The following is a 9,018-nucleotide window of genomic DNA, read 5'->3' as shown; positions in this document are numbered from 1 at the left end:
CTATTTTGTATGTTGTTGTTTTTCTTGGCAGGATTGTTCTATTTTGCCTTTTCTTGTCGATTTCATTGGAGTTTGTTTTTCCTTGTGAACTTTTGCTATTTTTCCTCTGTCCCTGTTGTATTTTGCCCTTGTTTTGCTTGTCACTGATTCTATTTTGTAAAAAGTAACTGAATGTTGTTGTTGGCCATCATATTCAGAAAGGTGGCGGGGAAATGCCATCCCTGACAACGATGAGAATAATTCAGTAGGCGTATTATTGACTGTTCTGACAGGCCACCCTGTATCCGAGGTTTCGGGCCGGGGAGGGTCCGCCTCTCCACCTGGGCACCTTCATGAGGACTAGTAACTCGTTCCCCGCAGCCTCCTCCAACTCGGCGCCCTCCAGAGGGGTGGATCTACAACGTCCAACGTCTTGGGGAACCTGGGAGCTGTAGTCCCTCCTCTGTGGAGGGCACCTGGTTGGGGGTCGGAGGCTATTAACCCCCATACCACCAGTCGCCCCCACCGTGGCCGCCCCCTCCTCTTCGTGCCTGTGGGGCTCGCCGCCCCCCCCCAATTCCTGGCGCCCCCCGCCCCATTTGCCCCAGGAGGGGCTGGCTTGGGGGGTGGGGGTCTCCCGCGGCCTGCCGAGCCGCAGCCCGGAGGTGGGGCTGGTCGGAGGGGCGCCCCGGGCCTGGCCTGGCCTGGCCTCGCCCCCGGGCCTGGGCGCCCTCCTCCGCCTCCTCCGCCTCCTGCGCCACCATCACTTCCTGCCGCTAGCCGGGAGGAGCCGCCGGCCAAGGCAGCAGGCGAGAGCGCCGGCCCCGCCGAGCCCCAGGTAAGAGGGGGGCAGGGGAGACCCCGCACCCCCGCCCCATTTAAGGCCCCCTCCCCGTGCAAGACTTCTCCCCTCCCCAGATAACAGCTCCCCCTCCCCTCTGAAGACTTCTCCCCCTCCTCCCCATTTAGGACTCCCCTCCTCCCCCCATATAACATTTCCCCCTCCTCTTTCAAGACTTCCCCCTCCCCCTTTAGGACTCCCCCCCTCCCCACAGAAGACTTCCCCCTCCCCATTTCAGAATCCCCCTCCCCACGTGACACTTCAACCCCCCCGTACACCCCCCCATTTAAGACTTCTCCCTGTATCATATTTTACCCCTCCCCACGTGAGACTTCTCCCCCTCCCCCCTCCCCACGTGAGACTTCAACCCCCCCTACACGCCCCCATTTAAGACTTCTCCCTGTATCATATTTTACCCCTCCCCACGTGAGACTTCTCCCCCTCCCCCTTTAGGACTCCCCCCCTCCCCACAGAAGACTTCCCCCTCCCCATTTCAGAATCCCCCTCCTCACGTGAGGCTTCTCCCCCCCCTTTAGGACTCCCCCTCCCCATTTAAAGCTCTCCCCCACCTATGTAACATTTCCCCCTTTAAGACTTCTCTTCCCTATTTAATACCCACGACCCCAGTTTCCAGGAGCTTCCCCCCCCCAGCCATTTCCCCTGGGGTGGGGTATACTCTGGAGACCCTCCCCTGCGCCCCCTCCCCATATGGAACTTTTTTTTAACAACACCCCCACTCACTCTCTGAGATGCCATCCTGGTCTCCCTCCCCCCCCCCCCCCCGCACACACAAAAGGGCGCCTTCAGACTCTGTCCAATCCCCCCCCCCCCATGTTCTGGGACAGGCTGGCTAAAGAGACTCCCCAGGGACCCAATTTCATGCCGCCTCGCAGGGGGGGGCATGCACCCTGCTCTCTTTGCCCGGGCCTCCTCTGCCTTCACCTCACCCCCCCCCCCCCAGCCTAAACCCACCCACTTTCCCCTTCTCCCCCTTCTTTTCCTTCTGGCTTCTCCAACTGGGGAAGGGGGTATTTCAGGACCCCTTTCATCTTTTGAACTTGCAAACAGAGCATCTCATGTGTCCCCCCCCCCCACAATTGCAGAGTGACTCTCTCCCCTCCTGCATTAATCCCACCCCCACCTTCGCCCAGGGCTGACGGACGGAGATGAAAAGAATAACTATATGGGTTCCTTTTTCATCCGGGGTGTGTGTGTGTGTCTGATTTTTCTCAGGCCGTTGCCTCCTTGGCCAGGGCTTCTGTGTGCTCTCTCTTCCTGAAAGGGCTCATTGTGCATTCGATCAACACAGTGGAGCATAATAGGTATTTTGTTGCGCCTGTTCTGCTCCAGCGATGTGGGGCGGAGGGACGGACCGGCCACTTTTCTCTTCCCACCTTCTCCCCGAGTTTTCTTTTTTTAAAAAAAATCCTTTGAGATTTCTGCCTGGTACGTTCTGCTTTGTATCCTGTGAGTTTAATGCTTCCATAAGATACGGAACCGTCTGTCTCACCCATGCAGCCGCCGCTCAGCAAGTAAGTTATTCCCCCCAGGTTTGGAGCCAAGCCAAAGAGGCCTGGATAATCTTAATTTCCAAATCCAAAGGAAGAGCAGAAAATTGAATTTCCCGGAAAAAGTGTGTTGGTCTTTCGGGTGAGGAGACCCACGCGGGTCTGTCGGTGAACCCGCTGAGTTGCTGTGCTGCTGCCCCACTTTCTAAGGAATTCGCAAAAGGGTTTGCGTCCGTGTATTCAGTTCCAGAGTGGTGTGAAGCGGCGTATTGTAAAAAAATGCCATTTGAGGTGCCATTTGACGTGAAGGGCCGGAGGTGAAATGGGAGAACAAGTATGCACTGGTACATCTTGAAGAAAAGTAGTGATGGCATTCTGGTAGAGGTTACTTAATAGTATCATAAAAGTGCTGGCCTTAAAAGCCCTAAATAATTTGTGGTCAAGTTACCTGAAGGATTGTCTTGTTCCATAAATCCCTGCCCGAACACTTAGATCATTCTCAGAGGCTTTTCTCCAGGTGCTCTTGCCAAATGAGATGAGGCAGGTATTAAGGAGAGGGCCTTTTTGGTGATTGCACCCTGTTTGTAGAACAACCTCTCCGGAGAGGCTTGCCTGGTGCCTGCGTTGTCGTCTTTTTGGCACCAGGTGAAGGCTGTTTTATTTTCTGCAGGTTTTTTAGTCTCCTTTTTGTATTTGAATGTGTTGATGTGTTTTTCAAGCTGCTGCCAGCATTTCCTCTGGTTGTTCCTTTGGTTTTATACTGTCTTAAACTTTTACTGGTTTTATGTGATTTTTTTAGTGTGTTTTGGGGTTTTTAATTTTTCAACAGCCCAGAGGGCTTTGTCTATGGGCGGAACAGAAACGCAAGGAATAAATGCAATCAATAAAAGGTCTACACACCTCTCAGAAATAATTTGGGAATTCTATTAGAAAAATGAGGAATTGTTTTTAATTTCTAGCCTCTTTCTCTCTGTGTCTTGTCCTCTTCTCTCCTTTAAACAGAAGTGGCAATGAAATCTTAAATCTCTGCCCATAGGGGTTAGACTGGCCGGTAAATCCGACCTTGATCAGGCCATGGGAGAAAGTAGATCTTCCAGCATCCTTGGCGATACCAGCAGGGCCTGCTGGGAGTGGAAGCCCCAAACATCTGGAAATCTACTTTCTGCCCACCCTGTAACAGGTATGTGTCTTCTCTGCTGAGAAGGGGCTTTTGGAACAGAACAGATTCCACGTTGCCTCCTGTTTATCAAGAATCCGCTTCCTTACCCCTCTATATGTGTGTGTGTGTGTGTTTGGGAATGGCTGTGCGTTCTTTGGTTTTAAATCCGATAAGTGCATTTCCCAGTGCTGGTATGTTCCTGAGCATGCTGTGGTTAAAAATGCATTTGGGGTCCCTTAGGATTTCTTCTTCAAATGGCTTGGCTTCTGTAAGAGGCTGAAGCATGCGTAGGACTACTCTCCAAACTTTGGTACGTGTGGGGTCTGTGCAGCGGCAGCAAAGAACAGAAGCACTTAAAAATGACGTATCCGTTACATGCTGCCTCGTTAATTGGAATACTTACTTGTGCATTTCCTCTGCTTTTTTTTTCCTTTTTCTTTTTTTTTTCTCAAGAAGGCATTTTGCAAGGCGGTGTGGATTGATGCGCTGGCCGCTGGCCAAGGGTTTGTCTTGTGACCTGAGTAATTGATGCGCTGGTACGCGCTTTTACCTTTGCTAACTGAAATATTAAAGAGCCGTTGAAGTTGGATTTGGTAAACAAAACGGAATTTATTGCTGTTCTCTTCCTGTCAAAGCTGCTGCAATGAATTAGTATTCCAGTGCGTGAGCGAAATATTTTCCTGTCATGCAGTTTCAGGACCCGACACTTGCGATTCCAACAATGTTCATACTTTGTATGCGTATGGTGCTATTCTTCAGTTTCTAAAAACCCTTCCTGGAGTGCATGTGCCATACAAGAAGTAGTCCAGGTTTCTGAATCTTCGACTTCAGTCAAAATACACAATTGGGCAAAAGCAAAACATTTATTACAGGAGTATTGAATCTCTTTTAGACCAAAGACTCAATTCAATTTTTGAGATGCTATTGGGGACCTCATGCAGTGGTGGGCGAGGCCAAAATACCAGCGCATTTTATATCTTATATCCTGTGCATGTTTTGACAGAAAAAAAGTCCTATAACTCCCAGCATTCCTGGCTTGGGAATGCTGAGAGTTATAGGACTTTTCCTGTCTAAATATGCATAGGATTGTACCCTAAAGCTCTTACTGAAAGTGACTAAACTTTAGGAGAGGCGTTTCAGCCTTCTAGAAAATAAAATAAAATCCAGCAAAGTTGAGAAACCGCCAATCAGTGGTCTGAGAAAAGGAGATGGAGTGATGTTAATCAAACATGACTTACACCCTGCTTTATTAATCCCAACCAAAATCACAATGGAGTTGTTCCTGTCCACGACATGAGACGCCTGCCAGTGTAGGTTAACATTTCATGCACCCGGCCGAGGGGGCTCTAGTCTGAGAAAGCTTTTGCCATCTTACTTTTGCAAGACTTTCTGGTGCCATGGGCATCTTCGTTGGTTGCTTTTTTTTGGCCCCAACAGACATAACACAGCCATCTCTCTGGAATTTGATTTTCGTGAAACCCAATTCCAATAAAAGCACGCTTCAGATTTCGGTCTTAATGGCTCTGGAAGGAGAAGCAAGGTTGAGAAATTGCAGTGAGGTTTTATAAAGTGCAGAGTTAGGTGCTGGTGGTTGGTTGGAGGTCTAACAGCCAGGCTAGTGTAGTATTTATTTATTTATTTATTTATTTTAATATAGGCTGGTAGAACTGTTTGTAATTGCTCTGGAGGCTCAGATGTTGGAGGGCAGATACTGCACGTGGTGTTCAACGCTTACTTCGCGCCAGAGGCTGTTCAGAAAGTGAGACCGACTCAGAAAGTGAGCCCAATCTCTGGCTTGGACTTTAAAAGGGCAATTGACAAGTTCACCTAGGGGTGACCACATCACACCAGTCTTAAAATCTCTTCACTGGCTGCCAATTAGTTTCCGGGCGAAGTCTAAAGTGTTCGTTATCACCTTTGAAGCCCTACATGGTTTGGGTCCAGGCTACCTGCGGGATCGCCTTCTCCCATACAATCCCCCCCGCACACTCAGGTCCTCTGGGAAGAATTTACTCCAGCCAACAAAAACAAGGCTGACCGCTATTACCCAGAGAATCTTTTCTTCTGCCGCTCCCAGTTTGTGGAATGGTTTGTCCGGGAGAGGTTCGTCAACTTAACAGTCTTCCAGAATTTAAGAAAGCCATAAAGACTGATCTCTTCCGGCAGGCCTACCTAGCTGAATTTTAAGATGCCTTTTTTAATGGTGTGCTGCTTTTAATGATGCACTGGTTTTAAACGTTTGAATTGGTTTTGTGTGTTTTGTAGTGTTTTTATTTGTGTTGTACCCTGCCTCGATCCAGAGGGAGAGGCGGGTAATAAATAAATAAATAAATGTATTATTATTATTATTATTATTATTATTATTATTATTGAGATGGCAATCAATGGCTACTAGTCCTGATGGCTATTTCCCACCGCCATACCCTAGGAATGTACTCCAGTGTCTGGGGAACATGGGTGGGAGGGTGCTGTTGCACTCGTGTCCTGCCGGAGGGTTTCCTCTGGGGAGCTCTTTGGCCACTGTGTGAGCAGAGCGCCAGACTGGATGGGACCCAGCAGGGCTCTTCTTCTGTTCTTCAGCATCTTTATTCGTTCCAAAGAAACAATTTGCTTCCAAATAAACGTGTTTAGGATCCGGCTATCATGAGACAAACAGGACAAGGATAAACGTGGCTAGGAAAACGTCAAGTCTCATGAGTAGATCATGCCCACAGGGAAAATTAAATAAATAAATTGTTCCCAAATTTTAGAAGGAGGGCAAAGATTGCACGCTGACGCCCTTGCTCACTCGTTTATTCCCCAAACCGTATCCGTCAACAGACAGTCGGAATGTAAAACCAAAGACCGGTGTCAGAGGCAGTAAGCCTATGTATGCCCATTGCTGGGGAACATGGGCAGCAGGGTGCTGTTGCACTACATCCTGCTTGTAGGCTCCTGGTCAACAGCCGTTTGTCTACTGGACTAGATGGACCCTCGGTCTCATCCAGCAGGGCTCTTCTTATGTTCTTACCTGTATCGGCGTCGGCTGATGCTCAGCCCTTGGTGAGCATCCGAGTTTGATGGGGCTGCTTCCAAGGACACTTCTCTGTCTGTCCCTCCGACTGTCTTCACTTGCCACACGGGCAGTAGCGATGCTCCCTGCAGAGGCAATGTGGTAGAGGCCTCCTCTAGCGTACGTCGGGCTCCAGATATTTAGTGCTCCAGCCAGGGCCATGAGTTGAGCAGAGCTGTGGGTGTTGCATCTCGTTCTACTTCAGGACTGAATTCCATTTTAGAGAAGATCTCGGGAGCTGCGCTCCACCAGTGGCAAAGGGGGTGGGGCCAAAATACTCCATTTTAGTTTAAAGCTCGTCCTGACAGTTATTAAACCTTAAGGAGGGGCTTCCCAGATTCGCTCCCCGACATCTCCCAAGAAGGGCAGGAAAAGTTCCCTCCTGCAAAAGTTCCTCTCCTCCGGAGAGCTGCTGCCAGTCAGTGTCGACAATACTGGACTAGATGAACCAGTGGTCTCGCTCAGTGAAGTTATTCACACAGCGCAACAACCCGGAATATGAAATCGTGGGTTGTTGTGCCGTGTGAACCCAGCCATGCTAACAAACCCTGGTTTGTTAACTACAAACAACCCAGAGTTCCCAACACAACAACAAACCATGGGCTCTCTTCATGGTTTGTTTGTGGTTAAGAAACTGTGGTTTGTTAGCATGGGTTCAAACAGCACAACAACCCACGATTCAGCAATAACCCATCCTCTGGGTTGCGCTGCGTGAACCTAGTCTGACCAGCTTCTGACCAGGGTTTGACACCCTGAATTGGAGCGGCATAATGGTCCTGGGAGCCAGGTGGCCATATTTTGCACCAGTTGAAGCTTCTAAACAGTCATCAAGGGGAGTTCGTGTTGAGTAGCACCTGGTGATGACTCCTCCCAAGAATGTGAAGAGGATGAGAAAGAAACCGGCATCTCCAATGCAGAGGTAGGAGAACCCAGAAATTCAGGCCCGTGGTATTTCCCCCCACCCCCAATCGCTTGTGGTTCGCCGTTTCCTGGACTTCTTTAAGCTTTCTGTAGCAGCAGACGGCTGCAGACAGAATTGTACATTATTTCTGTGAGTTCCATCTCTTTGACTGCTGGTTCCTCCGATGCCCGCTGGGAGAGTTTCCCCGTCAGGATTGCTCTCTGCTAGCTGAATGTTTTCGTCCATGTGAGTTTACAGGGGGTTTCGTCTCCGCAGGCCCAGTTAATCTTTGGTTTCTCCGGGACTTTGCTAACTAGGCCGAGGCTGAAAACATCTCAAAACGTGGAAATTAAACGCGGGCAGAAATCAAGAAGGCGCTTATTAACCATGCTAAAAGGCTTTCAGTGTCGTTTTCTTCTTCTTCTTCTTCCAGCGTTTTGTTTCCATGTGACAAAGCTTTTGACAATCTCTGTGCCTTTTTGTTGCAAATCAAGTCCCATGCCAGGTTTTTCTTTCCAGTGAGATCATTTGCAAAATATGTTTCTCTGCTTGCTTCAGGCCTATTTCATCTGTGTCACTCGCAATTGCTCATTTGCTAGGGACCATGATTCATTAGCCAAGGCTCTGCGTGCTTTTGTTTTATTATTATTATTTCGGTTTGTTTTCAAGCTAGGGGGGGAAAGTAAGCCTTTGAAGGGGGCAAGTGTGCAGGATTGTTAATAATTATCAAATTGCTTGTGACGCTGCGTTGTTTCCAGGGGAAAGTATTTGTCTTGGAGAGGGTCTCCGTGAAGCTACAATTCCCCAATGCTTATTTAGAGGCTGTGATTTGCAACAGAGTAGGGGACAACTGGTCATTCGAGCTAAGATGCAAAGTGGCCTTTGACCTCTTGAACGTGGAGGATTACCTCCAAATTTAGGCTGCCTCCCAAGTTGTAACAAATACAGCATGACTGAATAGAGTCTGTAACAAAATGTTGCAGCATGGTAATAGGCAACGTGAAGCCCGTGGTGCCCACCTTACTTCTCGTAATTTTTATTTTTAAATATTTTGGTATTTTTTTGCAGGCCGCTGGGATTGCTGCAAAGCCGAATGAATTTCCCATGAATGCCTCTGGGCAGGTTGCTTTGCGATGGGCCGTGCCCACCCATGGCAGCCATTTTGTGGTTGCGCCCAGGACAGTTTCTCACATTTCCAAATGTGCCCATGGTTCCAAAAGGTTGCCTACCGCTCTCGTAGAGTATCTTCACTCCTTAGGACATCTGCTTCTGTCCAGGACTCTACCTGGATAAAGAACCTCTCAGTGGAAGAGTGGGGGAGAAAGGGTACCTCGCTCCTCTCCTGAGAAGCCTAAACAAGGTCAAGCTGGAAGATATTTCTATTTTTTTACTTTTATATTCCTCCTTACCTGATGCTCTTCCTCTCCAATTTATTATCACAACAGCCCTGTGAGGTAGGCTAGGCTGAGAGTCAGCGACTGGCCCAAAATCACCCGGTGGGTTTCCATGGCCGAGTGGGGACTAGAACCCGGATCTCCCGACTCCCAGTCCAACACTCTAGCCAGTCCACACTGGCTC

General features: G+C 49.1%; 1 protein-coding gene across 1 annotated transcript in view; it reads left to right on the top strand.

Annotated features, from left to right (window-relative positions):
* Positions 1–759: 759 nt before the first annotated feature.
* The window catches only part of NACC2 (NACC family member 2), a 50,019-nt gene continuing 41,760 nt past the window's right edge, over positions 760–9,018 (top strand). Inside the window, exon 1 of the mRNA XM_063144847.1 lies at positions 760–817. The gene's annotated coding sequence lies outside the window, so the exon portion shown is untranslated. The remainder of the gene's footprint in view (positions 818–9,018) is intronic.

Source organism: Elgaria multicarinata, chromosome 19 (assembly GCF_023053635.1).
Source record: "Elgaria multicarinata webbii isolate HBS135686 ecotype San Diego chromosome 19, rElgMul1.1.pri, whole genome shotgun sequence".
Lineage (NCBI taxonomy): Eukaryota > Metazoa > Chordata > Lepidosauria > Squamata > Anguidae > Elgaria > Elgaria multicarinata.
Note: the sequence above shows the minus strand (reverse complement) of the source record. Positions and strands in the feature narration are given on the sequence as shown.